Below are 17,530 nucleotides of genomic sequence, written 5' to 3'. Positions count from 1 at the left end.
GTCAGTGCTGGGAATTGCACATGTTGGGATGATAGATGTTCCTACAGTGCTGTGATCTCTACTGCAGGAAAAGGCCTTTTGCTGTTAATTGATTTATATATTTTTTTTTTCTGTGATAAAAATTGACGCCTCTCTTTAAAAGTGTTTAAATTGCATGTGTGGCTGCATTTGGAAATAAATCCCTCATGTGTCTGTGTGTGTGCACAAATGCATGTGTGCAAGGCATGCAGGTGCCCACATGGAAGTATGTAAAGCCGCTGGGCATTTGATCCTGTATTTTTGGATTTTACAAGGAAGGACATATTATGGAAGCGTGTATTGTATTAATACATCTGCTAAAGGACATTAAAAATGTAGCAGTGATGCTTTGTATGGAATGGAAATCCTGTTGTTAACATCCAAACCCCAAACCATTCATCAGCTAGACCCCACCTTGGACAGATTCCTGTAGATCATAAACCCTCTGTCCCCACCACGGGGTTGTCTCAGCATCCCCAAGGCAGCAACTCTCCTGTATTCCTGTCACCCTTAAGAATGGGACTTGAATTATTCAGAGAATCTGAGTATATCTCTGCTGTATGACTTAGTTATTTATTTGCACGGAACAGTTTTTGTTTTGTGTATGCAGCGAAGCAGGAGCCTTCCCCTGACCTTGCAGGGTTTCAGAGACAGATGAAGGTGCCTGAGTGTTCTTTAAGGCAGCTTGGAATTTATGGTGTTTGAAGAGACTCTGGCTCCAGTGTGGGTTGTTGGCTGATAATCACAGTGTGATAGCAACCGGGCTCTATTATTTCATACGTGCTTAAATCTTATTTTCTTGTGCTGTAAGCTTATGTCTTTGCAGACTACAGAGCTCAGAAGGGAGAGGGAAAAACAATCCCAACCCAGGAACTTTTGTTTCAGAAGGCTGTGAGCATAAATCTTCTCTGTTTTATTTTGATCACCCGATATATTTCGGGACCTTACGTAGTTATTACAGGTAGAATGGGTGAGTGTTCATAGGGTGTACTGGCTGCTTGTCTAAAGCCCATTTGTATGAAGCAGAGCACTCTTGTCTTGCAATCTGTTGGAGCAGTACCTTGTTAATTCCCTGGATTAGCAGACCTCTCGTGTATGCCTGCATTTCGAGAGTTAGCAAATCTGGTGAACAAATGTTCCACAAAAGCCAGGAAAATGCATCACAAACCCTGTTCCATCTCTTCAATATTCACTGTAATTGCTGCCAGTCATATTCTGTGGAGGATACACAAGTGTATCTCTTGTACACGCAGTAGGAGTGGAGTAGTACATGTCCTCAAGCATTTGTTTCTGAACCGCAGCAGAGAGTTAACAGCAGCAGCAAAATGTTCTGCTGATGTATTGTTGATCAGAAAATGTGTAGTAATGCCATCCCCGATGTGTTTGCATCTGAGATTTGCTCCGTTATTGGGTGTGCAGCCGTGCATTGGCAGCTGGGATCCCTGCAGGGCCCTGCAGCCACACACTGGGGTCACACACAGGGACCCTCAGTGACACCTGCACAGGCTCCTGGGGATGGGTCACACACACAGGGACCCTCAGTGACACCTGCACAGGCTCCTGGGCTGGGTCACACACACAGGGAGCCTCAGTGACACCTGCACAGGCTCCTGGGCTGGGTCACACACACAGGGACCCTCAGTGACACCTGCACAGGCTCCTGGGCTGGGTCACACACACAGGGACCCTCAGTGACACCTGCACAGGCTCCTGGGCTGGGTCACACACACAGGGACCCTCAGTGACACCTGCACAGGCTCCTGGGATGGGTCACACACACAGGGACCCTCAGTGACACCTGCACAGGCTCCTGGGCTGGGTCACAGGGACCCTCAGTGACACCTGCACAGGCTCCTGGGCTGGGTCACACACACAGGGACCCTCAGTGACACCTGCACAGGCTCCTGGGGATGGGTCACACACACAGGGACCCTCAGTGACACCTGCACAGGCTCCTGGGGATGGGTCACACACACAGGGACCCTCAGTGACACCTGCACAGGCTCCTGGGCTGGGTCACACACACAGGGACCCTCAGTGACACCTGCACAGGCTCCTGGGATGGGTCACACACACAGGGACCCTCAGTGACACCTGCACAGGCTCCTGGGCTGGGTCACACACACAGGGACCCTCAGTGACACCTGCACAGGCTCCTGGGCTGGGTCACACACACAGGGACCCTCAGTGACACCTGCACAGGCTCCTGGGGATGGGTCACACACACAGGGACCCTCAGGGACACCTGCACAGGCTCCTGGGGCTGCTCCAGCACGTTGGGGTCATTGTCCCACCCAAGCACACAAACCCCCTTAGAGCTTCTCTGTGCACCACGTTATTATTTTCAGCTGCTCCAGAGGCGTGTGCAGTGCAGCCTGGGGTGGGGCTTTGGCAGGGATGGATGGGACGATCCCTCTCACCTGTGCTGGTGTCGGTGTGTCCATGTGGGCAGGTTTCACTGGGCTTTTAATGACACCTGTTTAAGGTCTGTGAGTTTGAACTCTCTGGGATTTTAATGACACCTGTTTCAGACCTGAGGGCCAGAGCCTGGAGCGGTGGTGGGAGCGGGGCGGCACAGGAGAGCAGACACTGGGAAGGGGGGAGGAGTAGGTTAGGGGGGATTTTTAAAAGACACTACAGACATGGGGTGTTTCTTGCAGAGGTAGTTTTGGAGGAATTTATAGATGCGTATTAGATACGTAAAATACCTGTAGCAGGAGTTGATTAATAGATATCTCTGACATAAAACGTCCACATCTATTGCTCATCAGTCAGGGTGATTTTTCTTTTTTTTTCTCCCGGCCTGGATTTTTTTTTTCTTTTCTTTTTTTTTTTTTTTTCTGCTGGAACTGTATACTGCAGATTTGGATTCCAGGAAATATTTGTTTCTCATCTTAGAGTTAGGAGTACATAGATTTCATTTTGTTGGTCTGGGTTTTGGCGTATATGAAATCCACATCAGTGTTTGAACTTGCAGGCTCTTGGTCTGGCCCTTGTGGCTTTCCTGGGTTGTAAGTGCTTTCTACAGCTTGGAGAAATATAGATCAATAAGCAAAGAAAAAAAAACCAAACCAAACTCGGTGTCAGGAAAACATTGTATTCGAGGGTCTATCAATAAAGAAAAAGCTGCATGGAATTATGCAAATAAAACAACGTGCTTTTTAATTGCATGGACAGCTTAATTACACTGCTAGAGCAGGTATCTATTTACATCTCAAAACGTGTAACTGAATTTTAGGAAATACTCCGTGTATATAAAGTACTTTGAAATTCTGTGTATATTACATAAGCATAAAATCTGTTAGACACCACCAAAGCATATTTGGGTTTTAGCTCCCTTGTGGTTTCACAGGGCTGTTCCCCTGCTTTCCCCACCCCACCAGGCACAAACACATCTTGTTGCTGTCAAACGGAGTGAGCTCAAGGCCTGAGGTTCCCTCCTAAAGGGGATTTTAAAGCCTGGTGATTATATTCAGTATCGAAGGGGTCCCTGGCCATACATCCCTGAGGTTCCTGCAGCCTGGGGGGCACAGTGGGGTCGTCTCTGGGGCTCCCTCCCTGCTAACGAGGGGACAGCTCTGTAATGAGGCTGATGAGCCTGCTAATGACAGCACCCTGGCTGGGCTAATGACGGTGTGTCCATCCTCTCCTTGTGAGGGCCGTGCTGCTGCCTTGGGTTTGGGCAGCTTCTCGGGGTTTCTGAAGGTCTGGGGAGGTTCTGAGCTGCATCCCAGGGGCCCAGGCCGCGAGTGACAAGTGTTGTAGGAGCTGTGTTTGTGTTTACATCACCCACCATGCCCTGGCCGGAATCAGGGGCTCCCTGTGGTGGCCCATTTGTTGTGTTTTCCAGACTGAGCCCGCAGGTTGTTTTTGAGCTGTCACTAAACCTTGACACTGCAGAGGTACTGGGCAGTTGGTTGCCTGGCCCCTGCTCTCCCTGGTGGCCTCTGTGTCCTCCCCAGGGTCAGAGACTGGACCCAGCCTGGCTGTCACGGGTGTGCGGGTTCCTCCCTCCTTACAGCACCGCGGTGTGAGGCCGTGCTTTGAGGAGTCACTTGCTGGGAAGGGGTGGAAGTGATAACACAGACATTTAATTCATTTTAATGAGACTCCTGGCACACTTCTCCAGGTGCTCCCGTGTCAGGTCTTTGGAGATGTGCCTTTGTGACAGGAACGCTGCGCTAAAGAGGAGCCGGGCAGGTAACAATGGGATGTCAAAACGGAGTGAAACAAGGGCAGGGCAATTTTATGGAGATGACATGACAGGAGGAGAGTATGGGGGGGAAGAAAAGAGAATTTAAGATGTCAGTACAGATTTACTGAAGGCTTTCCAATGTCAGCTAGAGGAAATGTCAGCACGGCTGACGTGGCGGTGTCAAGGTGATGGCAGGATGAAGTCCCATCAGCTGGGGAAGCGTCTCGTACTCCAGCCGTGGAGACGAGCTGCTGTCAGTAAAGATGATGTCAGGCTGATAATTATTTTGTACATTGTGGTTTAAGTGGGGCATTGTTTCTGTTGAGGTATTTTGAATTTAGCACAAGGTAGGAGAAGAGTCGTTCGAAGATAAAAGGCCTCCAAAGTGTTTCTTCTTTCCGTGGGAATGCCAGGAGCTGCCAAGCCAGGCGGTGAGCTGCTGCAGTGGAGCTGGCCCCGGCTGCCCTGGGCTCTGCCTGCTCTGGGTACAGTCCGGGGCGGCTGAGGTACCACTCTGCTTGGCTTCTGCAGAATACCTGAGGCATGTTTTCATTTCTCTCTTCCAACTGTGCCTAGTAAAAAGGAGGGCAGAGGAGAAAACTGATGTCACTTGGCAGTGCCGCCATGATTTTAGGCAGGCGGGTTGGAGGTATTTGAGGATGAACAACTGTAATTCAGCGTTGCTGATGAAAACACACACAGCTTGTGTGGTGCTGTGACATAATTGGTGCTGAAGCAGCTACCTGTGTTCAAAGTCACTGGGTGTTGTAGGTGGCAGAATAAAGAGGCAGCAGAGGCTCTTCCCACCTCTTCGGTTTGTTTTAGGATGCCTGTAGAGTTAAGTGGAGTCCTGAGGAGTTACAAAAAGAAGTGTAATGCGTTACCGAAATGACAATTCAGCCCCTTAGCTGTTCTGTAGTTGGAGGGTATGGGTTTGGGAGTAAATTGTGCCACGCAGTAAATAACAGGGCTGGGGTGCAGAGCTTGCCAACAGCTCACCCTGCCAGGCTCTTCCCACTCCCAGGCACTTCCCAGCATCCGAGTGCTGCCATGTCTGGCACCCTTTCCAAGGAGGGAATCCCCTGTTAGTTAAATTGCCCTCACTCTCTGTGTGTCCTTTATCACAAAACAAACAAACTGGAAAAAAAAATGTGCTGCGAGAGCCAATCTAAGGCCTGGCAATCCGATAATAAATCCCCTGTCTTTCCCCACACACTCAGTGCCAGCTGTAGGCTAATTAAACTCAACAGTTCACAGGTGTTCCTGGGAATGACTATCGCAAGAGCACTCTCCTCTTTAGGGCTCGTTAACATCTTTTTCAGAGCTCTTTAAATTTCATACACCAGCAACATGGAGCTAAAGCAGATGAAAGATAGTAGAAAGGGACTTGAGCTATTACAGGAGTGCTCTCAGTGTTAGCCCAGGCTGTAGCCTCACTCAATTCAACAGCTTATTCGTTTTGATGGGTGAATCTCTTGGAGACCACTGTAAGAAGGAAAATTGCTTTCTTAGAAACATTCAGCTTTCTGTAGCCAAATAAAATTCTTGAGCTCATTATATAACTGTGCACACTGTCAGGATGTCCACAGGCTCTACACACACAGGGGCTACGGAAGAAGAAAGTCAGTGGCCAAATGAAGCAGATTCAGCCATTTTGTCCAGGCTTCTATAACCTTCCCGGGGAGAATCAAATGGAGAGCAAGGCTTTCTCTAGCCTTCCCTGCTTATTGAATCTTCTGGGCTTTGAGAGATGTAGGTTCTTTACACCAATATTAGAGCACTGGGCTGTCTCTCTGCAGGCTGATTTAAGGGGACAGTTGCCATGACAAGTGCTTCCAGCTCCAACCTGCTTCCACTGCCTTGCCGTGTAGCCAGAGCTCAGATTTGAGTAGATCTCACAGCCTTGTGTAGTTGTGTGGCTGGACAAGTTCATCTGTTCATCCATCTTCCCATCTTCATTCATGTTCCTTTTGCCTGTCTTACAGAATTAAATTTGAATTTCTTGGAGAGCTCTCTTAAGAATGGCAGAAAGAAAGGAGTCTTTTAGCGTTGTCTTTCAAGGTTCCCTAAAAACCTCCTCTTGTGGAACTGGGCCAGATTCCACTTAAGTCTCATGTGCAACTTTCCTTCTTGGAGAAAAAGCTCCTTGACCAGAAATACGGTGCCAGAGCAGGCAGCCCAGAGGGAGGAACTGGTTTACCTGGGTAAGATAGTGTTGGTGGGATAAAAGTATTATTTAATGTAGCTTGGTGTACCTGATCTCTTGCTTTACTCTCCTGCCTCAGCCATGTGCTTCCCAGCAGCCTGGAATGGTTCATACATGGATGCAGTAGGCAGAAGTATTTCTGTTTTAGCAGTTATTAATTGAAAGTAATTTCTAGATTTCACAGCCCTTGTTCTCATGAGCTCTCATGCTTCTGTTTCATCCTAATGATATTTTCAATTGCACTATTTTACACTCTTCCCTAGACAAGAAATCCACAGTGATATGCCTCAATCTTAAATGGTTTTATTGCTGATTTATGCTAAATTGATATCCCTAAATCAAAATAATATTTCCTACATGAGTCGGCTGCACCATTTTAATGAAATAATTTTCTCAATCAATTCTATTGCATCAGTGCAGTTTTACCCTATCCATAAAATCTTACTTAAACTGCTACAGCTCTTGGTGTGGCCGTGAATGGGAACAAGCTTTCATTCTCCTAAATGTCAGATCTAGGGGAAAAAGAAACTGTTTTCAAATTTAAAAAATCTAGTCAAGTGTAGTTTGTTCTAACTGTCCTTTTACTAATTCTTCTCTTTCCTGTGTCACTGTCATGGGTAAGTCTCATAGTGCTGCACAGAAGGACCAGACTGGGAATTAATGTTGTGTATTTGGGAAATAGGTCCAGACTGAAATGACATTTCAGCTCCCAGGCCTGGCTGCAGGAAGCCACGAGTAGGAGTCCAGTGCTCTTTCCACCAAAGCTGCAAAGTCTCTTCTAAACCCTGCTTAGTTTGCAAACATGCAGAGTACCCAGGTAGAGGTGAGTCTGAGTGAATTTCCAGAGTCAGCCCTGGGTGAATGGTCTGAATTGGGCTTTCATAAATCACATCAATTTAGAAAAAGCCTAAAACTCTTTCAGTGAGTTTGCATGGAGGTGATTTTGTGTACAGAATTAAGTTTGAGGTGGAGAGAAAACCAGCAGGACAAGTACATATTTTCATAAGGATTTGATTTGGTAGCATTTAACAACGTTATTTTGTGAGTTAGAAACCCCCAAAAGGTGCAGTGCACAAAGCTAAAAGCGTTAAGCAAAAAGTGGGCAGAGTATAAGAAATCCTTTCCTGACCCCAATCCCATACATGCTTGGGTATCACTGTTTGTGACAGTGATTTGAGGGTATTTAATAAAGAAAAAGACTTCAGATTTCTCTGTTTGAGACTGTTCACCAGTTCTGAAGTTAAATAAATTACGTGGCAATTGGTGTAGCACTAAGCTGAAGCACTGATATGAAAGGGAAGGGCTTTAGAGAAAGCATTGCCTTTGTTTCTGCTCCTCTCTCTTTCAGATGAGGAAATGTTTGCAAACACAGTGGTATTTAACTAATGAGTGTGGAAAAATTGGTATCCCTCCTTGTGTGGGTTGTTTTTCAATGGCCAATGAAACAATCCACCTTGTTTCAAAACTCAAATTGAAAACTAAATGAGCAGATCTACTGTTGAGAAAGATACCTGTTAGCAAAGGCAGCTTTAGTGCTTAGATCATTGGTACACCATCATCAACGGAGCTTAAAGTTTCTCTTTGGTAAAATATAAAGTAGGAGCCTCCATCCCAGACTGGGTGTTTGTAAAGTCTAAATGCATATGGACTTCTTCGGATACTTGTGTGCTTGATAACTGAGCCTGTCTGTCTTTGGTAAGACTTGCTGTCATCAGATTTGACTAAGTGTGTGCTGTGTAGTTGGGAGGAAAGATGTCTATGGGTAGGGTTTAGGGAAACCTGGATTCTGGTATTAACAGGGCAGCTAAAATGTTTAAGGGTCCAGATGCAAACTCCAACCAGCTCCGTACAGATAGACAAGACTTCCCTGCTCTCCTGTTGCAAGGATATTCCACAAACTCCTCTGAATGTAAGTTAGTTTAGGAACCAATTAATTTATGAAATGCAATAAGCACCACGTGACTTAGATCAGTGTCTGAGCTCCTTATCTGCAGAGATGGAAAAGGGTGTTAAGGTGACTCTCTTCAGTACTAGTTTCAAGATTAGCTCTTACTCCTTAGGAGTTAATAGGAAGTGAGAGATCTATGTCTATCTGGGTGATAAAATTAATTCCTGCATAAGATGAGAGTAAAGCCTAAATACTTGGCAGTTTAGTCTCTTGATTTTATTTCTTATGAAACTGAACCCTCCTCCTCTTCTGGATTGAAGGAAATAATATAGTACTGAGATATATCTTCAGTTGTTTTCTCAAAGGGAAGCCTCAAGCTCTTCTTTGAAGGCCAGCTTATTTCCATCCAGCTGTTCAATAAATCCTCGAGCAAATAGCAGTGCAGCACCATGTCTAAAGCAATACCACCGTCTGAACAAGTAAAATGTTAATTTCTGCATCACCTTATGCTTTTGATTTTGTAGCAAATCAAGTACTTAATGTCAACCCACACTTTTTAAAGTGCCTGATGATTTGGGGGTTTGTGTGTTTTGGTTGTGTAAAGCAGGTGGGTTGGTTGGGCTGGGTGATGCTGGTTGTGACCCTGAGCCAGCAGCTGTGTTGGGAGTGCGTGAGCCACTTCTCTGAGTTTGGGTGCTGTCCCCAGCTCAGGGCCCCTGGCTGGCAGGGCAGGGAGGGACAGCAGCTGCTGGGGCTGTCCCAAAGAGGGGACAGCATCCCAAACTCTCCTTGGGCTGGTGCTGCCAGGGGAAACAGGACTGCGGACTCGTTTGGAGGCCTTGGCAGCCTGGCGGTTTGATCTGTGTTGTGACTAATGGAAACGGAGCACAAGGAGAGGAGCAGGGAGGAGGCCTTCCCTTTCTTGACAGTGGTGTATTTATGTGTGGGAAGAGTGCTGCTTCTTGACAGGTTTTTAGCTCCTACCCCGGGCAGAGGGCAATACCCCTGCTCTGGGTTGCTGTTGTGGGTGATTCTGGTGTGACTGAGCCCACATCCCTCAGCCACCCCCTGCTCAGCTCTGCATGTGCTGCACAGCTCCTGGCCCTTCTGGGAAGTGTCTGGGCTCTGTTTTAGCACAAGTATCTATTACTGCTTCTGATTTTCTCCTAAATCAGACACTAATCAGTTTCTTAGCTGCAGCGCCAATAATCAAGTCCTTCACAGATCACCTTGCATAAATTCGATTTTTTTTCCCCCTCGTTTGTTGTTATGGGTTGGTTTTGGTATTTTTTTTAAGCAGTGAAGAATTGATCCAAATTCTCTTACAAGCCAACAGACTTTGAATCATGACATGAAAGGAGACTAACATTTGTTATCTTAGCATTCAAAACACAGCGTAATTTGTTAATGGTTATAAAACGTATTGACACAATTGGGTGGAAGTTGCTCTGGAAGTGACCAGGGCGATCACTGAGATGTGATCAGTTTCCATAAGAATGACAAGGCAAGTATGCCCAGAAGGCTTGTTTTGATGATGATGATTATTCCTATTAATATTACCACTACGAATATTTGCGTTTTCTGTGGATCAGCAGCAAAACTTTGATAAGCAAAAATCCTCAGATGCTCTCTCCAGTGAATTCTGGATTCTTCCCACTTAAGCTGAATCTCAGCAGTATCTTCCTATGGACAAGAGTTTTCATTTCCTTTTCTCCCCTGGTAAATTGCTGCAAAGGTTTTTGCTTTGTCCCATCTCACAGGCAGCTGCTCTTCTATTTTGGGAGAACTGTTCCTTTGCAGGGTCCTTCTGGATGAAAGGCAGGGAAATGACTATCATTAAATAATAATACTGTGGAGCCCCCAAATACTATGTGGGTTAATGCTGTTGCATAATCTTGGGGTTCATTGATGCTTTATGCTCCTGTATAAGAGCCTCAAACACATGAGAACATTGTGAAATAGCAACAAGGAAAATGCTTGACAGCACTGCATTTTTAGGCCAAAGATGCTTAAAGCAATCTTGCCGGAATTCCTCCACAGATTAATTAAGATATTCTTTCAAAAATCTTTAAAGATGCTGGACAAAGAACAGTTGTGATGCTCTGTGCCCAAAGTCAAGTGTTAATGGGGGAAAGCATTATACTGTTTTCCCTTTATCCCTGCTCCCTGCTCCCAGTGATGCTGTGGATCTGACCTGCAGGTCAGGATGGCAGCTGGGGATAGTGCACAAGGGTCTGCAAGTAGAGGAGGAATCTGCCTGGCCATGGCTAGTCATGAATTAGTCATCCCCCAACACCTCCAATTAGCTGAGCTCATTTCACTGGGCTCTGGTGTGTTCATTTATTAGTGAATTTGAAGCTGTGATTGAGGCTGACCTCTCTGGTAGCCGGAGAAGTTCTTCCCCACGTGGTTGTGGTTTCTGTGTGGGGAGGGACGGTGTCAGCCAGTCCTTGGAGCTGGCTGGCTGAAAGAGAAATATCCAGTGTGCCTTGTGATGTGGATGGAGATGCTGGTCACCCCCTGCCAGGGAGGGACACTGCTCGTGGCGCTGCTGGAACAGGTTTTGCTGTTGGTGTGTGCTGCTGCAGGCACAGTTCCCCTCGTGTGCAGGGGGAGGAGCATCTCTTGCTGCTGAAATCCCTCATTTTGAAGGGAGGTTACAAGGCAGAAGTTGGACGCAATCAGTTGAAGCTCCATTTCCACGGTGCCCTTCATGCCAAGCCTCTCAAGACACTTAAGAAAATACTGGAAGCTGTACAGCACAAAACAGCATTGGCACACTGCTCAAGAAAAACAAACCTCCTGCCTGGATTTGAAAATTGAAAATTTACAAGACTGATTGCTGAGCTTCCAGGCGCAGGAATGGAGTTAGAAAAGGGAGCCCTGTGAGACCAGGGCAGTTTAGGGTGTTCTTTAGTGACGGGGATGGCATTTCCCTCAGTGCTGATAATTTTTCTGGTGGATTTCTCTGTTTTGCCATCATACCATCTCCTCCTCCTCCTAACAACCCGGGCTGTAGTATTGAATTTCTCCTTTCTGCAACAGCAGCACAGTGAACCTTCTTTGGATCTTTATTTTTTTTCCCTCCCTAGCTTCTGCTAATATGATTCTGATCCTGGAGATAGCAGGTCCAAGCTGAGTTCCCACTTACAGCACAGTATCCTGCCTTCTGATATTTTGAGAATGTGGCTGTCCTCCTCCCCAGGCTGTAAGCAGGGAAAATGTGTCTTTCTTTTGTAAAGCAATCTGACAGTCCTGGAAGCCTCGTGCTGGATGTAAATATTTACACAAAACTGACCACCTTGCAAGCGTTTCCTCTTAGTGCATTCCTGGTGTACTGGGTCACACTGAGGAGACTTGCTGGGGGTGAGTATGGGAGGTGACGTTTTCATCATGAACCCTTCCAGGCTGAGTGGGCATTGCTGCAAGGCAGCAGGGATCTCTGATGTGAATGTGGGGGGGAAAAAAAAAAGTCACAACTAATAGGAGTTGCTCCTAGTAATCCTGGTGCAGAAATCAATAAAAGTCTGGTGAAAAAAAAATGTTAAAGCAGCAAAGATTTTCTGGTTTTATTGCTAAAATTAGTTACAGTTTTGTGTCATGGGATTAAGCCCATTTTATTTTCCTGAAGGGATGTGGAGGTTTGGGGGTTGAATCTTTGCCATTGTGGGGGCTCTAGGAGAACTGAGCTTAACCATGAGAGAGCTGCTGCTCGCGGTGCAGAGCTGCACCAGATGATCTCAGAGAACTGATTCCTCCCTTCCAGTTTGCAAACGTGTATTTTTGGAGTTGGGGAGCCTGATATAAATCCACTGGCGAGAAGCTGTTCCTCTCAGTTGCCTTTTTAAGAACAGTCACGTGTGTCCACAGTGATACCTGGAGAAGTTCTGTCCCTGTATTGTCATTACTGTTGGAAAAGCAAGAGACAAAGAGGTTGGTTTGGGCTGTAGGTTGTCAGGAACGAAAAAGAAAATCCATCTCTACAAGGGAAACAGGAGAGATTAAAAAGAAGAGCAAAATGCTGGAAATTGGATTCTGCTGAATGTGGATGTGTCAGAGAGCAGCTCCGCAGAGAGAGAGGTGGAGGAGGTGACGAGGCAGCCACGGAGCACTGAGCCTCACTGAGCCTGGCAGAGGAAAGGGAAGTTCCTGTGGCACAGGTGGGGATCTCCTGCTTTCCTCAGCTGCAAAGACACTTCAGCTGCTCGAGGCTGGAGAGCAGCCCCACAGGCAAAAGCCAAAGTTGCATCACATGTGCCTTTGAGCAGGCTAATTAATCCCAAAATAGCCATTTGACCTTCATCTTCTTAAAGCCCTGCCATGAACCTCTGCACTGGCTGTGGAGCCACTTTTTCATATGATGAAACAATGAAGAATTAAATCATATCAGTTTGTGTAACTCTGATAGGAATTGGAATCGATAAGCATTTTTCTTTTCCTTTTTTTTGTTCTTCTAGCAGGGCAAAACGAAATGACAAAACTCACGTGAAACTTCTGTGGAAGTCAAAAGTGTGAGTCTAAAGCAGCAGTCCAAGGGGATTAGACCCTTAGGAAGATTAGTGTCTATTAAACATGATGATCTGGATGTAGCTTCTGGCTCTCAAGGCCTGTAAATTGCTGGGCTGTGCAGCCTGGGAGAGAGGACCAGCGAAAGGGTTACCTTAAACTCCCTGCCACATCTTAGCCAGGATGACTTAGGGCTTGAAGAAGAGGGCTGCTGGTTGAGCAAGTGGCACAATTCTGATGTTTCAGCAGACTTGATCTTGTCTAAAATTAGTCTCCACTAACACCCCTCTCCCCAGCAGAGTGCCCCAGAATTCCTTCCTGCTGGTGGCTCCACAGAACCCCATCCCCAAGCACTGGCCACAAACATCGGGCATTGCTGTGGAAAGGGAGGGCTGAGCTGAATCCATGGGGTGCCGGTGGGTGGGTGCTTTCTGTTAAAGGCTGCATCATGCCACTTGAGAGGAGGGCTTGGTCAGCTGGGGAGGAAACACCTCGTGTGTCCTTCTGTCCCTCCAAAAGTTTGGCTGAAGTGCCGGGCCGCTGGCAGGGCTGGAGCTGCCAGGAAAGTGTCAGCAAGCCTCATTCTGGCATTTATATATGAGGAGTAAGCACAATCCTTCTACTATTCCAACGAGCAGCTTTTGCCAAGAAAAATCATTTGTAACTCTTTCTTCCTGCTGCAATGCTTCTCCAGCAGGCCTGGCTTAGACTGCTTTAACCCCTGGAGTGCCAGCAGGAGCTGCGAGGCAGAGCAGAGCCTCGTGCACGTCTTGGCAAGTCCTCCCACGTGCCAACCAGCTCCGCAGCAGACTGAAGCGTCGTCTGGCAGTTAGCTTTTCTTTTTCATCGAGTCTGTTCCTTAGGGCTGCTGCTGCTGCTTTTTTATGTTTCCATTCCGTTCCTGGGGCTGTGGCAGAGGAGGAGGAGGCGGAGGCTTGGGAGGAAGCTGCTTTTCAGAGAGCTGCTAGCCTGAGGAAGGAGAGGAAAAGCGGAGCAGGGAAATGGTGAAGTGGTTTGACCCTTGCTCTGTTGTGTTGTCCAGCAGGATGCTGAATCAACAGCACAGCGAGGCTGCCAGTGTTATGTGCTTTTAGAGATTTGCTCACCTGCGAGTTCAGAAGCAGCTCTTCCTCTGTTCTCTCAATAAAGCCTCAAAGAATAGGAGATGCCTGTGCCTTTTTATGATGTACACTTCAGCTCTTGCAGTGTTGCATATATGCGCTTTTACCTTTGATCATCAGTTGGAGAGGTTTGCAAGACAGGTTTAGTTGTGTGAGAAATGGATGTGCTGTTTGGAGTGAGCGATTTCTCCCCCTCCCTCTAGGTGCTGGCTGAATTTTAAGTTTATCACCACCCTGTGCTCTGAGCAGAAAGGCTGTTTGTTCCCTTTGTGTGTTGCTTTACAGGAGAGCACTGCCTTTGCCCTTTTGTAGAGGCTGGGCAGCTGCTTTGCTGCTTTGCTAAAATCCTTGATGAGATTTAGCAATTCATGTTTCTCTGCATAAGAAGTTGAAAAAGACAGTAACTCCTTTTGTCTGTCTAGTGTGTGCTTTTTTTTTTTTTTTTCCAAAGGGGAAGGAAAAGAAGCAAATTATTTTGTTTAAAAAAATAACACTTTAATAATGTAGTAGTCTAACCTTTATGCTAATTGCCCCAGGCTTTTAATGAAGCAGCGTAAAATTAGTCCTGTGAGTCTTCATTAATCAAATATAGGAGCTGATGGTATAGTAATAAGATGCTGTGCTGCCTCTGCTCCCCATGCAATGTTGACATTTGCTTATATTCAGAGTAGAAAGCATCTATTTTTTTTTTTGGTAGCTCATTAAAATAATTAGCCATGTTTGGCTTTTTTTTAAAAAAAATCTTTTCTTAAAAAATCCTTTTAATGAGGAAAGATGAAAACAGACAGGATGGAAAAGTCAAAAGAATCAAATTAAGATAGAAAAACTGACTGCTGGAGGCTTCCTTTGAACGGAAGATTTATGTATGTTAATGGCAGCTGTTGGCTGGAACCTCTGTACAGACACCTTGTTTGTTATTTGCAGAACTTCGAGCAGAAACAAACAACTTCAAGGGTCTTTGTTGATTTGTTTTGTTCCAAATTATTTTCCAAATGTGCTTTAAGACTCGCTGTGCCTGATGCCTTAAGTTGTAGCTTTCGTAATTTCCAGATTCTGTTCTGCAATAGTGTGTGACTCTGAGTTTGATATAAAGTGTTAGCAAGTTCTCTTCACAGCTCAGTCAGACAGAAACAATCCTTTTCCAGCCCCAGAACCAGGGACACTGTTGCAGCTTCAGGTCCAGAAAACAACAGCAAACTGAGGAGAGCAAACTGGGAGGATGGGACTTCATAACCTGAAGCTGGAATTGGACAATTAACCCCAAAATGTAAATGGACCAAAACTTATAAAAGTGTGAAAACTCACGACCCACTGCCCATCTTGGGTGCAGCCACAGCCAGGCTCCTGTACTGCCCAAGGTGCATCCTTTGAAGGCCTTTGAATAACTGTTGGAATTCTGGAAACTTGGATTTTGGGATTTTAGTATGTAGATTTTGGGTGTTGTCTAAGTTCTTCTTCATCTTCTTCTTCCTTCTTCTTCATGGGTTTGGGTGGACTTCTGTAATTGGGTGAAAAAGGTCCACAGTGTGGGCCTTGGGTGGTCATTATTGGGTCAGAAATATAAATAATAGAGCTGTCACCTCGTTATTGGGTAATTAGAGCTTAACCTTGGAAGGAGTTAGAGGTGCTCCTTTTTACCTCATTTCTCTGACTTGCCAGTTAGAGCTCACGGCTCTTGAGTCTGTAAATAGATAAGAATTAATGAACATCCAAGTCCAAACTCGAAATCTACATTTCCTGTGTATTATTCATCCTGACCTTGGCAGAGAAAAAGAAGCCAGAACCTTCACAAACAAACACCACCTACTTTATTCCTCTAACACTGCCGAGCCGTGTACCAGGCAGCCTCCCGAGGCATCGTGCCTCCTCTCTGTCCCAGGACTCAGTGCTTGCCCGGGGGATGTGCCCGTGCACACAGGCACTGGTCCCTGCCCCTCTCCAGGTGCGGGAGTTCTGCTGTCCGGGGTGAGCCCAGCTCCCCTCTGCAGGCACGGGCTGTGCTCTGAGCACGTTCTGCTGAAGCTCTCGGAGCGTGCTGGGCTTCTGCTGAGCCCTGAGTTCAGAAGAAAGCAGCGCTTGAACACCCTCCGCTCGCAAGAGACACAGCCCCAGTGCCCAGCCCTTACTGCAAGTTTCAGGGTGTTTTGAAAGAGCCGAATCCTGGAGCTCCAGAGCAGAATCACATCCCCATCTGCGCTCCCTGGAGGGAGGGGTAGGCATCTGCTCTTACAGCCCTCTTCAGTCTCCCATCTCCACTTCAAAAGCATTTCAAGCAGTATTTTCTGCTCTGTCTGCTGCCTAAGTAGAAACTGCTGTCTGCTATAAAAATGTTTGCAGGGAAGAACGGCAACAGAGTATGGTGTTTGTGTTTAAGATGCTGGTGGAGCAGCTTTGGGTTTTACAGGGCAGTTCCGAAAGGCCTGGGAGGAGCCGGGATAATGATCCCCACCGAGGACGTGTCAGCCCCTGGTGCCCAGCCCTGTAAACGTGCAGGACGCGGCTCCTCTCGGGAGAGCGGCGCTGGCAGCACTGGGAATGTGCCCTCTCACTCGTGGAGATGATGGCTCTCATTTCAGAGTCCAGGCCCTGCTGGCGGGGCGGCACAGCCGTGATGCTGCTGCTGCTGCCTCTGTGTGCATGCACATGCACGTTTCCAGATGAAAAGTGATGGTGGTCCGCTGGGGATGTGGGAATCAGGCAGCCTGCGCTCAGTTCCTGTGTTGGCCATATGGGATTAGCAGCTCTCCTCTCCTTTCCCTTCCATTTTTCTCTTCCCATGCTGCCCCTTCCACAGGCACAGAATGCAGATGAGGATATCCCTTTCTGTTAAAAAAGAATTTGGCTATCAGTGGATGATGTTTTTAAAAAGAACTTCGTGATTTCACTGCTTAGAAATGACTGATAGTTCAGCAATTCAGGCAGAAAGGAAGTTGGATTCCCCCCCACGTACTCCTCCTCCCCATTTCTATCCGTGTGCTTGCTTCCAGATAAGTCATATTTCATTTCTGAACTGTTTTCTAGTGTGTTCCAGCATCTTTCTCATTGCCAGAATAACAGCTCTTCTCTCCCGGTAAAATCTTTCCATTCTTCCTGTTCAGAGAGCTCCATAAAATTTGTTTGTGTTTTCTGAAGAGCGTTAAAGTAGGTTACACAGCACTGGGGTGCGGGGACTGTGAAGGTGAGGGAGCAATCCATAGCAGGAAAAATACTCCATTTCCTGCACTGAAATTCTTGGTAGGAGCCTCAGCAACCTATAATAGCTGCCTCCAGAGGACTCCCACAAAAGTCTTATCCTCGGATTGTTTCACCTCCCAGCCCTCTGCAGCCTTCAGTTTAAAACTTTTTGGTTTTTTCCCCAGCTAATGTCACCCTCTTCCCTTTCTGTTGTTACCCATTTCTGTAAACACAGACTGCGATGGAGCGTGCTCCACAATTATTTGTGAAATTTAAAGGAAAAAAAAATTACCTGAAGCTTAGGCACGTGCAGTGGTGCCGTTATTTCTCACCCTGCACAGTGGGCAGACAGAGTCCAGCACGTCCCAGGAGCAGGAGGAACCCCAGGAAAACCCTCCGGGCTGAGAGGGTTTGAAAGCCTT

General features: G+C 46.7%; 1 protein-coding gene and 1 long non-coding RNA gene across 6 annotated transcripts in view; one reads left to right on the top strand and one right to left on the bottom strand.

The window, feature by feature from the left end:
- The window catches only part of AUTS2 (activator of transcription and developmental regulator AUTS2), a 768,033-nt gene that overhangs the window by 116,919 nt on the left and 633,584 nt on the right, over positions 1 to 17,530 (top strand). The gene's annotated exons all lie outside the window — the stretch shown is intronic.
- On the bottom strand, positions 4,093 to 5,358 carry LOC136300051 (uncharacterized). Its single transcript, XR_010723615.1, has 3 exons — positions 5,213 to 5,358; positions 4,957 to 5,063; positions 4,093 to 4,785 (listed from the first exon to the last, which is right to left on the bottom strand). It is a non-coding gene; the product is annotated as an uncharacterized lncRNA (long non-coding RNA).

Source organism: Chamaea fasciata, unplaced genomic scaffold, assembly GCF_029207755.1.
Source record: "Chamaea fasciata isolate MVZ Bird 193981 ecotype frontalis unplaced genomic scaffold, bChaFas1.0.hap1 SCAF_21, whole genome shotgun sequence".
NCBI classification, from domain to species: Eukaryota; Metazoa; Chordata; class Aves; order Passeriformes; family Sylviidae; genus Chamaea; species Chamaea fasciata.
This window is presented reverse-complemented; position numbering and strand designations above follow the sequence as displayed.